Here is a 13,336-nt window from a genome sequence, read left to right as displayed (position 1 = left end):
TTTTTTTAAAAATCCACATATGGCTAATAGTTTCAAAATTCCATTTATGTCACCATCTCTTAATATATTATCAATATAACAAGCTCATTTTAAATGAATTTAATAGTGTACATTTTTTAAAAAAGTAAATGTCTTCTTTATAATCTTAAGATTAAAGTGAAAGATCAGGAAATTAACAATGCTTAAGAATATTTATGCTTCCAACTAAGAAGTGGGATAAAATAGAGAAAATAATGTCTAACAGAAGTGTTCCTATAGTAGCTTTAAAGTTTTTCAAGTATTTATTTTTATACATTTTATGTATTTACCATTTTCCAGACTTTTGTATTCTTTCTTAGAAGACTACATCTCCTTGCATGTAGTAAATAACTGAAGAAATCCATATTGATTGGTTTAGAGCTTACATTAGAAAAATAGTTCCATTTTTACATTCCCTCCTGCTAAGGAAGTATATTTATCATATTCCATAAAAGCTCACAGTTTGTTATACATTAACTGCTCATTCTCTTTGCCAATAAGACTGTGTTGAAACAGCAAATGAATTTGGTGGGTTCATTCAAATGATTCTGCAAACCACAGGCTACCCAGTTGTCTAATGGTACGAGAGCCCCAAAGCCACCTGATCACCATTATAATCCTTTGCTTTTTTTGGATTAGCATGGTCAATACTGTCAGAATATCAATGTTGAGAGGGATGAAAAGGAAAAATATATCTAAAGCCTACCCATGAAAAGGAGTTTTATTCATTCAGGCACCAGTGATGATGTGGCTAAGGGTGGAAGGGGAGCGGGATATGGGATCCGAGTGCTTTATCTGCTCCAAGACCAATGCTGGTTTTGGCTCTTCCCTCACTCTAGTGAGTTGCAAAAAAACAAGCAGGTGCTAGCAATCAGAGAGACCACATGCCAGCTACAGCTGCTTCAAACTGATTCAATTACATCTGCCTGAATAGTCCCAGGACATCAAACCATGAAGGGATCCATAGGTTGCAAGGAGATCTAGGCTCTCCACAAGCTCAGGTGTCTGTGAGATAACCACCCACATTATCTCCAGGTTTCTCTGTAACTGATCATCCTATCTTCAGGCATAAGGAGAAAAGACAGAGGGAGAGAGAATTTTTTTTTAATTCACCTTAAAATTATGAACTGGTTGACAAGAGCACAGAGGGCCCCTCTCTAATTTTGCATGTTTAAAATCTGACAGTAACTGAGGTCTTAAGGATACTCTGAAACAGCCTGATTTTGTGAGAACATTTCCCAAATCAGTGGGTATAGCACATTTACAGAACATGCTCTTGGGATCCGGACTTCGCTCCAAACCTTGTTTGTACAAAAAGGGGCCAAGCAGCTGGGAAATTCTGGAGTGGAGTGTGTCCTCATTAGTTCCCATCTGCCACCAGAACTCAGCTCATGGCAAGTTTGGCTAAGTCCTGGTGTACTCAGGTCCAAATGTGGGTCAGTTTTAATTACACTATACAGAATTCAGTGTGCAGTTTTTAAATCCTTATTATACAGCACAAAGGAATGGGCAGCTCTCCAGGTAATCAATTTTTTAGAAGTATATATATATATAAATTTTAAACCAGGCTAGACAGACAGTGAGTGAAAAAAAAAACCCCACAACCTCTAATAAATGAGTACAAGGGTTAGTTAAGAGAATTATTAGTGAAATTGGGTCACACACAAGCACTGCTTTAAAACTTCAAAGTGAGAGATAAGCCTTTTTCAATGGTAAGATGGGAAACTTACTGAAGATAGACCAGTGTCCCTGGGTTGTATGAATGAGTGTAACATAATGGCCAGGTTAGAGTGACTACCCACGACCCACACAAGCACTGGCTTTTACGTAAACAGAACTAGCTCCCATTTTGCCTCTCTTCACAACCATCCCCTTTTACTGTTTATCATATACAACTGAAACTGGGGGGGAAAAGAAAGAAAAATAGGAGAGAGAGGGAACATGAGACCAAAGAGCACATGCGCCAAGTAGCAGACTCTAGACATGACTTGGCTCTCAATGCCACCCATACAACCAGGGCCAGAATCAACCCTTGCTGCTGTCTAGTGTGCAGAATACATCCTGCCCAATGCTTCCTCAGGTGCAGAAGAGCTAAAACACTAAGTCCTCAAAGACAACTGTCAAGGGTGAGGGGGGAAGTAAATCAAGAGTGAAGAAAGATGTAGACACTCAATAATGGGGCATTTATGCAATGGCACAATGTACCGCTTTTGATGGATAAAATGTCCTTTGGTGTGAGCCCTAACGACAGAGAATAGATTTAAATGCTTGAAGTATTTTGGGGGCTTTGTGAATGAGTTGTTATGGAGCTTATCCATTAATAAGGAAGCATGAAATTCAGGGTTCAAATGACAGCCTTGCTAGCTGGTGACCTTGAAAAAATTGCTTATCCCCTCTGAGGCTCAGGTTTTCAGCCCCCTAGAAAATGCAGGAAATAATATCTATCTAGTAAAGAGCTTTGTGGGGTCTAGTGGTAACGAGTTGTGCTACTAACACAAAAAATCACACTCTTTGAATCCACCAGCTGCTCTGTGGGAGAAAGATGGGCAATCTCCTCCTGTGCAATTTACTGCCCGTGAAAACCTGCCAGAGGGTCGCCTATGAGTCAGATCCAATCCAACAGGACATAATAGCCCTAGTGCCAAAGTGAGTTAAGCATTTGGCTCCTAACTGAAAGGTGGACAATTTGAACTCACCAGTCGCTCCTTGGGAGGAATACAGGGAAGTCTGTTTCCCTAAAGCTTTGCAGTCCTTGGAACCCTGTGGGGCATTTCTCTACCTTACAGATCACTCAGTCAGCAACGATTTGGTTGGTTTAATAGGTTTGTTGTAAAGATTATTAGTAATATACATGTATCTAGAATATAGAAACACCCGAAAAATGTTGATTCTCTTTTAAACCAATCCAAAATGCTTATTAATAATTACTGTTTATCCTAATTCATCATGGTCAAACTGTCCATTTGGCATTAGGCAAGCCAACTCCATTAACTGCTGAGCAATGGTCTATTCCATATATTATCTAGTGTTATTTCTCCTCACATCTTTTCTGATTGCTGTTCAGGAAGATACTGCTGTAACACAAACAGCGTGGCAGAAGAAAATGGTTTGCTATAATTAAGATCATCTAGTTTTATTAAAGATAATTAAGGAAAAATCATACATACAAATTCATAAATCCACTCGTCTATATTGAGGGAGTTTGCAAAGGAGGGTATAAGAACATTTGATCACACTAATTTCCATAGCCGTTTAAAAGTGTAAAAGGACATTTTACAGAACTCTCTTCTTATTGACAAGTATGCTCACTAAAGCCAGGGTTGCTGGGAATGTGACTATCTTGCTAATATTGTTGTTGTTGTTGTTTTACGTGCCGTCGAGTCGTTTGCGACTCATAGCGACCCTATGTACAACAGCCCTAAACCCTGCTCTATCTTGTGCCAATTGCATTGCCTCTGACACACCCATCGTGTTTACCCCAGTCACTGAACCAATCCATCTCAGAGAGAGTCTTCCCCTCCTGCACTGTCCTTCCACTCTACCAAGCATGATGTCCCTCTCCAAGGACTGGTCCCTCCTTGCAACATGTCAGAAGTATGTCAGACGAAGCCCCAGAATCCTTGCCTCCAAGGAGTAGCCTGGGTTAACCCTCTCCAGGATGAATCTGTGTTTTCTTAGCAGTCCAGGGTACATTCAATACTCTTCTCCAGCACCATAGCTCAAAGGCATCAATTATCCTTCTATCCTCCCTAGTCATTGTCCAGCTCTCTGATGAATACTAAGTGATTGCAAAGACCATGGCCTGTATCAGGCACACCTTAGTCTCCAGAAAGACACCGTTGCTCTTGAGTACTTTAGAGAGGTCCCTAACAGCAGACTTTCCCATCGCAATACATTTTTTCATTTCCTGGCTGCTGGTGCCAAAAGTGTTGACCGTGGAGCCAAGCAAACTGAAGCTGTGAACAATCTCAATCTCTTCACCATCCATCCTGATGCTACCAATTGGTCCAGTGGTGAGAATCTTTGTCTTCTTGACATTGAGCCTCAGTCCATACTGAAGGCTGCAGTCCTTGACCCTCTGCAGCAAGCGCATGAGGTCCTCCTCAGTTTCGGCAAGCAGGAGTGTGTCATCTGCATAACGCAGATTGTTAATAGATCTTCCACCAATCCTGATGCGACACTTCTCCTCATAGAGCCCAGCCTCTCAGATAATCTGCTCTGCATACAGGTTGAAAAGGTATGGAGATAGGACACATCCCTGACGTACACCCTTCCCAATTTTGAACCATGCGGTTTTACCCTGCTCTGTTCTGACGACTGCCTCTTGGTCCAAGTATAGGTTTCTCATTAGCATGATTAAATGTTCTGGGATTCCCATCCTTCTCAGAGTCAGCCACAGTTTGTTATGATCCACACAGTCAAATGTCTTTGCATAATCAATGAAACACAGATAGATATTCTTCTGATATACAGCCTCTTAATATAATGCCTTTATGAGCAAGCGGTTTACCCGGTGATTATAAATTCTATCTTGTTTTCAAGATACTGGTTTTAAGGGTGTCTGACTATCAGAAGAGGTAATAGTTGTCTAGGGGATATCATAACCACTTTCAATGCAAGGTATATTTCCATCCATAATCAAGGGACCTTGAATTGAATGTTATTATGTCCATTTAAGTTGTGTTTGAGATAGCCTCAGCTTTTTCTACAAATTTAGTGTGCATAGTTAGACATTGTTGAATTGAGATACTCAGCAATTATTACTGGCATGGGAAGGAGCTGCAATGCTAACTCAAAGGTGTGTGGTTTGAATACACCAGCTGTGCCACAGAAGAAAAAGATACAATCCTCCTCTCGTGTGATTTACTGCCTGTGAAAACCAACCAAAGGGTCAACTATGGACCGGTACCAGCTCTACAGTACTTAACGATAATGAGAAACTTTGTCTAATGATGAATCTCATATATTAACTCCAGATTCTTACATTATCAATCATAATAAATTAACACAGAGAGCAAAAGGAATACTGGGAAATACTAGTTTGCATGTGGGAAAAGGATGGGCAATCTCCTCTCATGTGATTTACTGATGCTGACACCCCACTTGTGGGTCAGCTATGGGTTAGTTCTTACATGATGGCAAACAACAAAGGTGTGTGTGCCAAAGTATTTGTTATAGTTAATATATCTCAGGTAATTTATCTTTTGTTTCTAAATCAGAACACTTGAGGCTTAATGAAGTTAGGCCACCTTAGTCAAGTCATGTGGCTAAACAATTGTAGTCCAGCTAAACATCAAAGCTTCTAAGATCAAATTCAGGCAAAAGGTTTAGAGTCCAAATATCCTGAAAGTAGCATTATTTTTCAGAAATGCTGATTTGTTTAACATATTCAGATTCTTTAAGATCTAAAGTCTCATAAATACTTGCTGTCTAGCTACACCTAAATCAGTTTATTCTCCTGATGAAAAACAAAACAAAAACAATGTTATCCACAAACACATACTGAAAGGCTTCACAATCAATTTGGACAAAATCAATACCATTATAAAAATATCTGAAGGTCTTTAAGATTCAAAACAGGGACAGGCTGTCTTTATGGTTATTATTTTAGCAACTTGACATAGCTGTTTACTTCTTGAAAGCAAGTAATCAACTCTCTAAACACGGATAGACTTTTTTTATAATTATCTATTAAAAGAAGATATTTTATACTGAACCATGAGTCAAGACTTCTGGGTTCAAATACCCAAACCCACTACCCTGAAGGAGCTCTGATGGCTTAGAGGTAAGGAGTTGTGCTGCTCACGCAAAAGTACAAAGTGCGAATTCACCAGCTGCTCCACAGGAGAAAGATAAACAATCTCCTCCTACGTAACTGACTGCCTCTTATAACCTACTGAAGAGTTGGTTATGATCTAAATGGATCTAAATCAATGGTACACAACAACAACACTACACTAAATAATCTTGCCAACTACCATCATCTTTCTGAACTGATATCCTCATCACGAGTACAGTACTAATGCTGGATGAATGATTGCTAAGGTCTCTTCAAATTCTAATTGTGAAAGTCCTTGAAGCTTTGAATAAAATTTCAGAGGCTCTGTCTATGCGACGGGGAGCTCTGGTGGCCTAGTGGGCAGGAAGATGCATTTGTAATCCAATGGTGGTGCCTCTATTGGTTCAAAAGCTCCAGTGGCTCCACAGGAGAAAGATGGGCAATCTCATCCTGCACAATTTACAACCTACAAAAACGTCCTAGAGTGGCAGCTTTGAGTTGGTTTCGATTCCCTAACAATGGGATTTGAGAAGCTGAGAGAGAGAACACTGTCTAGTTGACAATTCATGTACAGGCAACAACAGTCTCTCTTTATATCAAAGTTGTATGGGTAGTAACAAAGATAGTAGTAAAGCCAAGATCTTTTTAGCTCTTAAGTCCCATCAAATGAGCTAAGATTTGTATGTGGATTGTAGTATCAAGATCTTACTAAAATAATATGAAGTAGATATTATTTTTCCAATTCTGCAAATGAGAAAACAAAAGGACAGCAAAATTAAGTCATTTGCCTGAGTTCATTCTATTAATAAGCAGTGAAGTCCAAAACAATCTTGTTGGAATGTCTTTGTATCTCCCACTAATCTTTGTGCTTTTTGAGGACAAGGATTTTATCTTAAATACCTTACACTAGCATTGTGTCAGGAAAATAGCAAGCGTTCATTTACTGTGTGGGAAAAAGATGGAAGGAAATGAGGAAGGCAAGAAGGAAGAGAAAGAAGGGTAGAAAAAGGAAATATCTAGGGCATCTTATAGGTTACCAAGAAATGATATCTTTTTTTCTCTTTAGACAGAGAATCATAGGAAAATATGGAATTATGCCCAAGAGTTCTAGTGATTTCTGGATTCTTGGAATTCTATACCGTAACTCCTAGTTGTTAGGTGCTGCCAAATTGAATGTGTGTCAAAGTGACCCTATGAACAGCAGACCCAAATCCTGCCCTAAATTGTGCCATTCTCGTCATTCATCTCTGACACACAAAACCTGTTGTTGAAGTTACTACGTCAATTCATCTTGCTGGGCTCTTCTTTCCTTTGCTAACATTCCATCTTTCCAAGCACTATATCCTACTCCAAGGAATAACCTTAACCTAGTAACATATCTAAAGTATGAAAGCTGAAGCTTGGTCATCTTTGCCTCCAAGAGAAACACTCTGGCTGTACCTTCTCCACGACAGACCTGTTTGTTCTTTCAGCAGTCCATGGAATATTTGAAACTGTTCTCCACCATCATGACTCAAACACATCAATTTTTCTCCTGTCATCCTTATCCATAGTTCAGCTCTCTGATGCACAGCAGGTGATCGAGAAGACTTTGGGCAGAATCAGGTGCATCTTAGTCTTCAAACTGACATAATTGCCCTTCAGCATTTCAGAGAGGTCCCCGACTGCTGACTGCTGGTATCAAAGGTGCTGATTGTTGAACCATGCAAGATTAAATCGTTGACAGCTTCAAGCCTTTTTCCATATATCATAATATTGACTATTGGTCCTGTGGTGAAGAACTCTGCTTTCTAGATGTAATCCATTTGATCTTCTGCATCAAACATTTCATATCCCATTCACCTTCTGCAAGCAAAACTGTGTCATCTGCATAACGCAGGTTGTTGATGACTCTTACTCTAATACTGATGCCACATTCTTCTTCAGTGAATCCAACTTAAAATAACTGACATTTTTTACTTAATTACTATATTCAAGCTAACACATGTTCTCCTTGAGTCATTTCTTAAACCCTAATGTTGAAACTGGCAGAGAAATAGAGCTTAATCTACCACATTATGTTGCTGTTGTATGCTGTAGAGTCAGAACTGACCAACACTTAACCTCCTGGTGGGTTTTCAGAAGCAGTTAATCGCACAAGAGGAGAATGCCCACCTTTCCCCAACAGAGCAGCGGGTGGATTCAAATCATGTGCCTTCAGAATTGCAATGCAGTTTCTTGCCACTAGGCCACCAGAACTCCCTCTAGTTGGGGGAATATGAATATCCTTGATGTTAGCTCCTAATATTGTTGTTATTGTTATGTGTCGTCGAGTCGTTTGCGACTCATAGCGACCCTATGTACAACAGCCCTAAACCCTGCTCTATCCTGTGCCAATCGCATTGCCTCTGACACACCCATCCCAATTACCCCAGTCCCTGAATCAATCCACTTCATAGAGGGTCTTCCCCTCCTGCGCTGTCCCTCTACTCTACCCAGCATGATGACCCTCTCCAAAGACCTGTCTCTCCCTGCTATATGTCCAAAGTATGTCAGACAAAGCCCCAGAAACTTTGCCTACCGGTGCAAATAGAGTAAAAGAAAAAACTGTTACTGGAGGAATGGTCTTTCCTATAATAAATGTATCATGGATGTCATATAAAACCTGAAGAAGTCGAAACAAGATATTTAGATAAAATAGACAGTGGCTCAGTATGCAGCAAGTTGTACCATTCTTAAATGACTGCCTCACGACATGGGATAAAATAAAATAAATTCATTCGTTTAATTCAATTGTTCCATGATCCATGGTGGCCCTATGAACCACAGGTCTGAAGATTTTCCTATCCCATGCCATCCTCACAATCTCTGATACACTCAAGCCTAATGTCCAGTCACTGTGTAAATTTATGTTGCTGAGGGTTTCTTTCTCTGATCTTTCACCCTTTTCAATATTATGTCTTTTTCCAAGGATTAGTACCCTCCTGACAACATGCTCAAAATGTCTAAAGTAGTTCTGCTGTGCATAGGGTTACTGCGTCAGAGTTGTCTCCATGTTATTCACGGATCTTAAGCAGGGTTTAGCAAACCATTTAGGGTTAACCTCTGCTGGGCTCCACCTCTTTTTATTTAGAGTTAGTATTGTAACTAATTCTCAACATGCCTTCAGTAAACACAAGGCCTATTATTTCTGCCTAGCAAAACAGAAATTTTTATCATGACCTGATATTATCTGACCAGAAGAAAATCAACATGCATTTTATTTGTGTTTTGAGTGATATTGAGATAGGGAGAAAGAGATGGAAAGACATCAAGTAAGCATACAGCAAAGCTAAAACACTAATCACACAACACAGCAAATGCTTCTTTCTATGTTGTGAAGTATTTTCGAGGTAACAAGTGACTAAGGCATTTAATGCCTCATCCTTGTGAACAAAATGAAAATAATGTTATACATTTTTTTCTCTTAGGCAACAAATAATGAATATAAAGTATATTACAAATATTACTACGCCAGTTTTTGAAACTAGTAATATAGAAACAATTTTTACATGTTAATTTCTTATTTTAAGTCTGAAATCTATCAACATTCTCATTTCTATCTAATCAGCAATATGAAAGCTAAAGGAAGTCCATCAAGTTTTCTTCAATATGTTAAGTAACAAGTTTTAGAACTTTGTTGTGGCTATGGTATATTGTGGAGTAAAACTGACTAATAGCTGAACCTGCAGTGGGTTTTCAGAGATAGTAAATTCCACGTGAGGAGACTGCCTATCTTTCTCCTGCGGAACAACTTGTAGATTGGAACTGCATGCTTTTTTTAAATTTTTAATCTATTTTTCTTGCTTTGGTTGACATTTATTAAATATCCTACATTTGTTCCTTGCTGTGCAAATTTTAAAATCATTCACACACAGGTTTAGTAAACAAGCTGTAGACTTTTGAATTTCTTATCACTAAGCCTCTAAACTACATTATATGTTGGACTGAGAACCCAAAGTTCAAATAAACCAGCAAGTCCAAAAAAACAAAAACAAGGCTGTCTCCTCCTGTAAAGCTTGCCAGCCTTGGCAACCTGATGGAGGGTTGCCATGCATTGGAAATTACTTGAAAATAGTGGTCTAGTGGCAAGAAGCTGCTCAGGGAGAAGGATGGGCAATCTCTCCCACTGCAATTAGCTGCCTCTGAAAGCCCACTGGAAGGTCAGCTGTAGGGGTGGTTCCGACTCAACAGTACATAACAATGGTGGCTATCCCTATATTTGTAATTGCTGTTGTGTACTGTAGAGTTGGAATCGACTCACAGCTGACCCTCTGGCAGGTTTTGAGAGGCAGTTAATCATGTGAGAAGACATTGCTCACCCTTCTGCAGAGCAGCTGGTTGCCTCAAACCAGGTGCCTTTTGGTTTGTAGGGCAGCTTCTTGTTACTAGGCCACCAGAGTTTCCTATATATCTACACTTGATCTTAGCCAAAAGGCCGAGAAGCGATACTCTCTATAATTCTAATATAACTCCAGACAGGTTTCCTCCGTATGTGCATTCATCCAACATTTGCTGACCACCTATTAGCACATAAGGTCTACTATTAAGGATTGCTGCTGTTGTTGTTGTTGATAATGATGATTGCCTTTGAGTCGAGCATGACTCATAACAATCCTATGAACAAAAGGCCTGAAGCCCATCTGCAACTATCAACACTTACCAAAATTCGTAGAGTTTCCAGAGGCATGTTGTTTAGGAAGTGGATGCCACATATTTTACTCATCTTTATACACGTTTCCTACTCCCACCAAAATTAGTCATACTGATATTGATTGATTAAAAACATAAACAAAGGAAGGAAAAGATATTCCAAACAGCCACTTGTTGGTAATTTTTAAAAATATAATAAGGAGAATAATAAAAATGCAAGTAATTTTTTCAATTACAAATTGAAGACCACTGATTAAATTATTTCACTTAAACTTCTACTGAGTTCCAGCTTTTTATGTAAAGAATGTCATTTAAGGGCTATAAAATATACTCTTGAGTAGCCATACTATCTATATTAAAGACAGACATTTTTAGAGCTATTAATCAAAAGAAACTTAGTTATCACCAACAAATAACTTAGCAAAAATATCAAGGAACTTAGAGTTTATGAAATTAGAGGGTAGTCCCAATGTTAAAATCAATATGTGGATTTTAGCTCCCTATTAGTGTTCCTAAATTTTACACTTTCCACCCCCTTTTCTTTCTCACTTCTACCCTACTGCACATACACATGCACAAATCAAGAAATCATCTCACAATATAGCCTTAAATTTTCTGAATATGCCCCATGTGTCCACTAATAGCCAAATGCTTTCAAATCTGTTCAGCTAAATGGATCAATAACTACATCCAGCCTCACATAGTGGGGTTGCCAACATAGCGAAATTGAGCCAAACACAAAATGTCTCTACCAGGACAAAAATTATTAGCAACCCAGTTATCTGGAGAGATCCACTCTCCCCAGATACCCTTTGGAGAGGTTAGCATACACATTATCTAGGGCAGATAACAGCTATGAAGAAAATATTGGCATAAGAGAACAAAGGATTTGAATAAATTATTTGGTAGTTAAAAGCAATAATAAACCAATGTAAGAGTTTAAGGTCAACATCAGGTAAAAATCTTGGGAACTCAAAATACACAAAATAGGTCCCAGAAAAAGCAAACTGCTAACAAGCTTCTCTGTGCACTCACTCATATGACACAGCTGCAAGCAACAATTGAGCAGGTGCAACCAAGCTTTGGAGCATTCCTGCCTGTTGCCCAGGAACCACACCACCACACACATTTGAGATTTTAAACAGGTGCAAACATTTCTTTCCATTGCTAGTGCTCGAGACAGTGCAGCAGACAGTGCATCTGCAACCACTCCTCACCTACCACAACCATCACAGAAAACAAACTCAAAGGCAGCAGAAGAGTTAGAAAATAAAACAATGTCAAAAACATAGTGGTTTTTGCAATCATCTGACCTCACATCAGCAGTCGCTTTTAATAGCACGGTTCCATAAAACATTCTCTAATCTTTTCACCAGATGAATGCTTTGTAATTAAAATTATTCTGCCTCGTCAAATCTTAGCAATGTTTATTTGATTCTTACAATAGAAGGAAGCAAAATGTATGTATAAAATGTGCTATCCTTTGAAGCTGTCAATATTTACAAGTACTAAAAATTAACATTTTCACATTGCTAAACCTGTAAGCAATTCTAATACACAAAATAACTTTTCAATGAAATACATTGATTTGCATAGCATTAAGTAAGTTATATACATACCTGTACATCTATGGGGTATAGACAAGACTTGCAATGCATCAGGGCTCTGAAATGTAAAATAAATATTTAAGTAAAAACTAAATTTATTTTAAGACAATTTCTGAACAACATAAAATGAGTGAAGAAAGTGGGTAAGTAGTAGAGATTGCAACACTTACAAAAAAGTGAGTTATTTTATATGTATCTTCTTCCCCATAGGACATTTCCAATCTCCTTAATTTCATATATGTGCATTATATACACACAGAGTTCCTTAGCATTGTTACTAGAAATGAGTGGAAAAAATGGACTAAGACTCACCCTGATTTCTGAAACACAAATGCTTTCACTAGAGAATGAGGCAAACACTTAAAAATGATAGTTTTTTTGGTATTCCTCCAAGACTATTGCCTTCCTAATAAAAATATGACTGCTGCTCTCTAAAATGAAACCACTCAGATTCATCAGTACTTCGTTTGGATAGAAAAAAGTGTGTGTAGGGAGAAAGGTGTTTTTTTTAGAAGCAGTCCTAATGCACATGCACATACAAATGCATAAATAAAGAAAACTTTGAATGTTCATTAACTTTCCAATAGTAAATCAATATGTAGATTGTCGACTACATGAGTTAATTCTAAAATAACACCTGATACAATGTCTAATGCTTCAGTACATGGAGAGCCGCTTTCTCAAAGAACTGGAAATAGAAATACCATCTGACCCAACAATTCCACTAATGAGACTATACCCTAAAGAAAACAGAACCACCAAGAAGATGTATGCACCCTCATATTTATTGCTGCCTTATTCACAATAGTAAGCAGATGGGAGGATCCAAGTGCCCATCAACAAATGAATGAGTAGAAAAAAAATAATAGTTTGTTCACACAATGGAATACTACATGGCACTGAAAAATTATGAACTCTCAAAATATTACTCAACATGAGTGACCCCGGAGGACATTATGCTGAATTAATTATCTCAGACACAAAAGAACAAACAGTGCACAGTAGCACTATTATAAAGCAGGACTGACGTGGGTGTTGGAGGGAGACTAGGAAAAGAGTAGATAGAGATCATGAACACTGCATTGGAACAGATTAAGGAAAGGACTGTTTAAAAGGAATACAGGATTAGACATTATATGTATTATAAGAGTTTAGAATAAGAAGACTCTCCGGAGGGGATAAGGAGAGGATGAAGGAAATTGTGCAACAATGAAGGAATATTAAAAACAAAACAAAACAAAAAACGTTAGGAGGCATCTCA

The sequence above is a fragment of the Elephantulus edwardii genome, unplaced genomic scaffold, assembly GCF_000299155.1.
Source record: "Elephantulus edwardii isolate Elephantulus edwardi_28Jun2011 unplaced genomic scaffold, EleEdw1.0 scaffold00032, whole genome shotgun sequence".
Lineage (NCBI taxonomy): Eukaryota > Metazoa > Chordata > Mammalia > Macroscelidea > Macroscelididae > Elephantulus > Elephantulus edwardii.
This window is presented reverse-complemented; position numbering follows the sequence as displayed.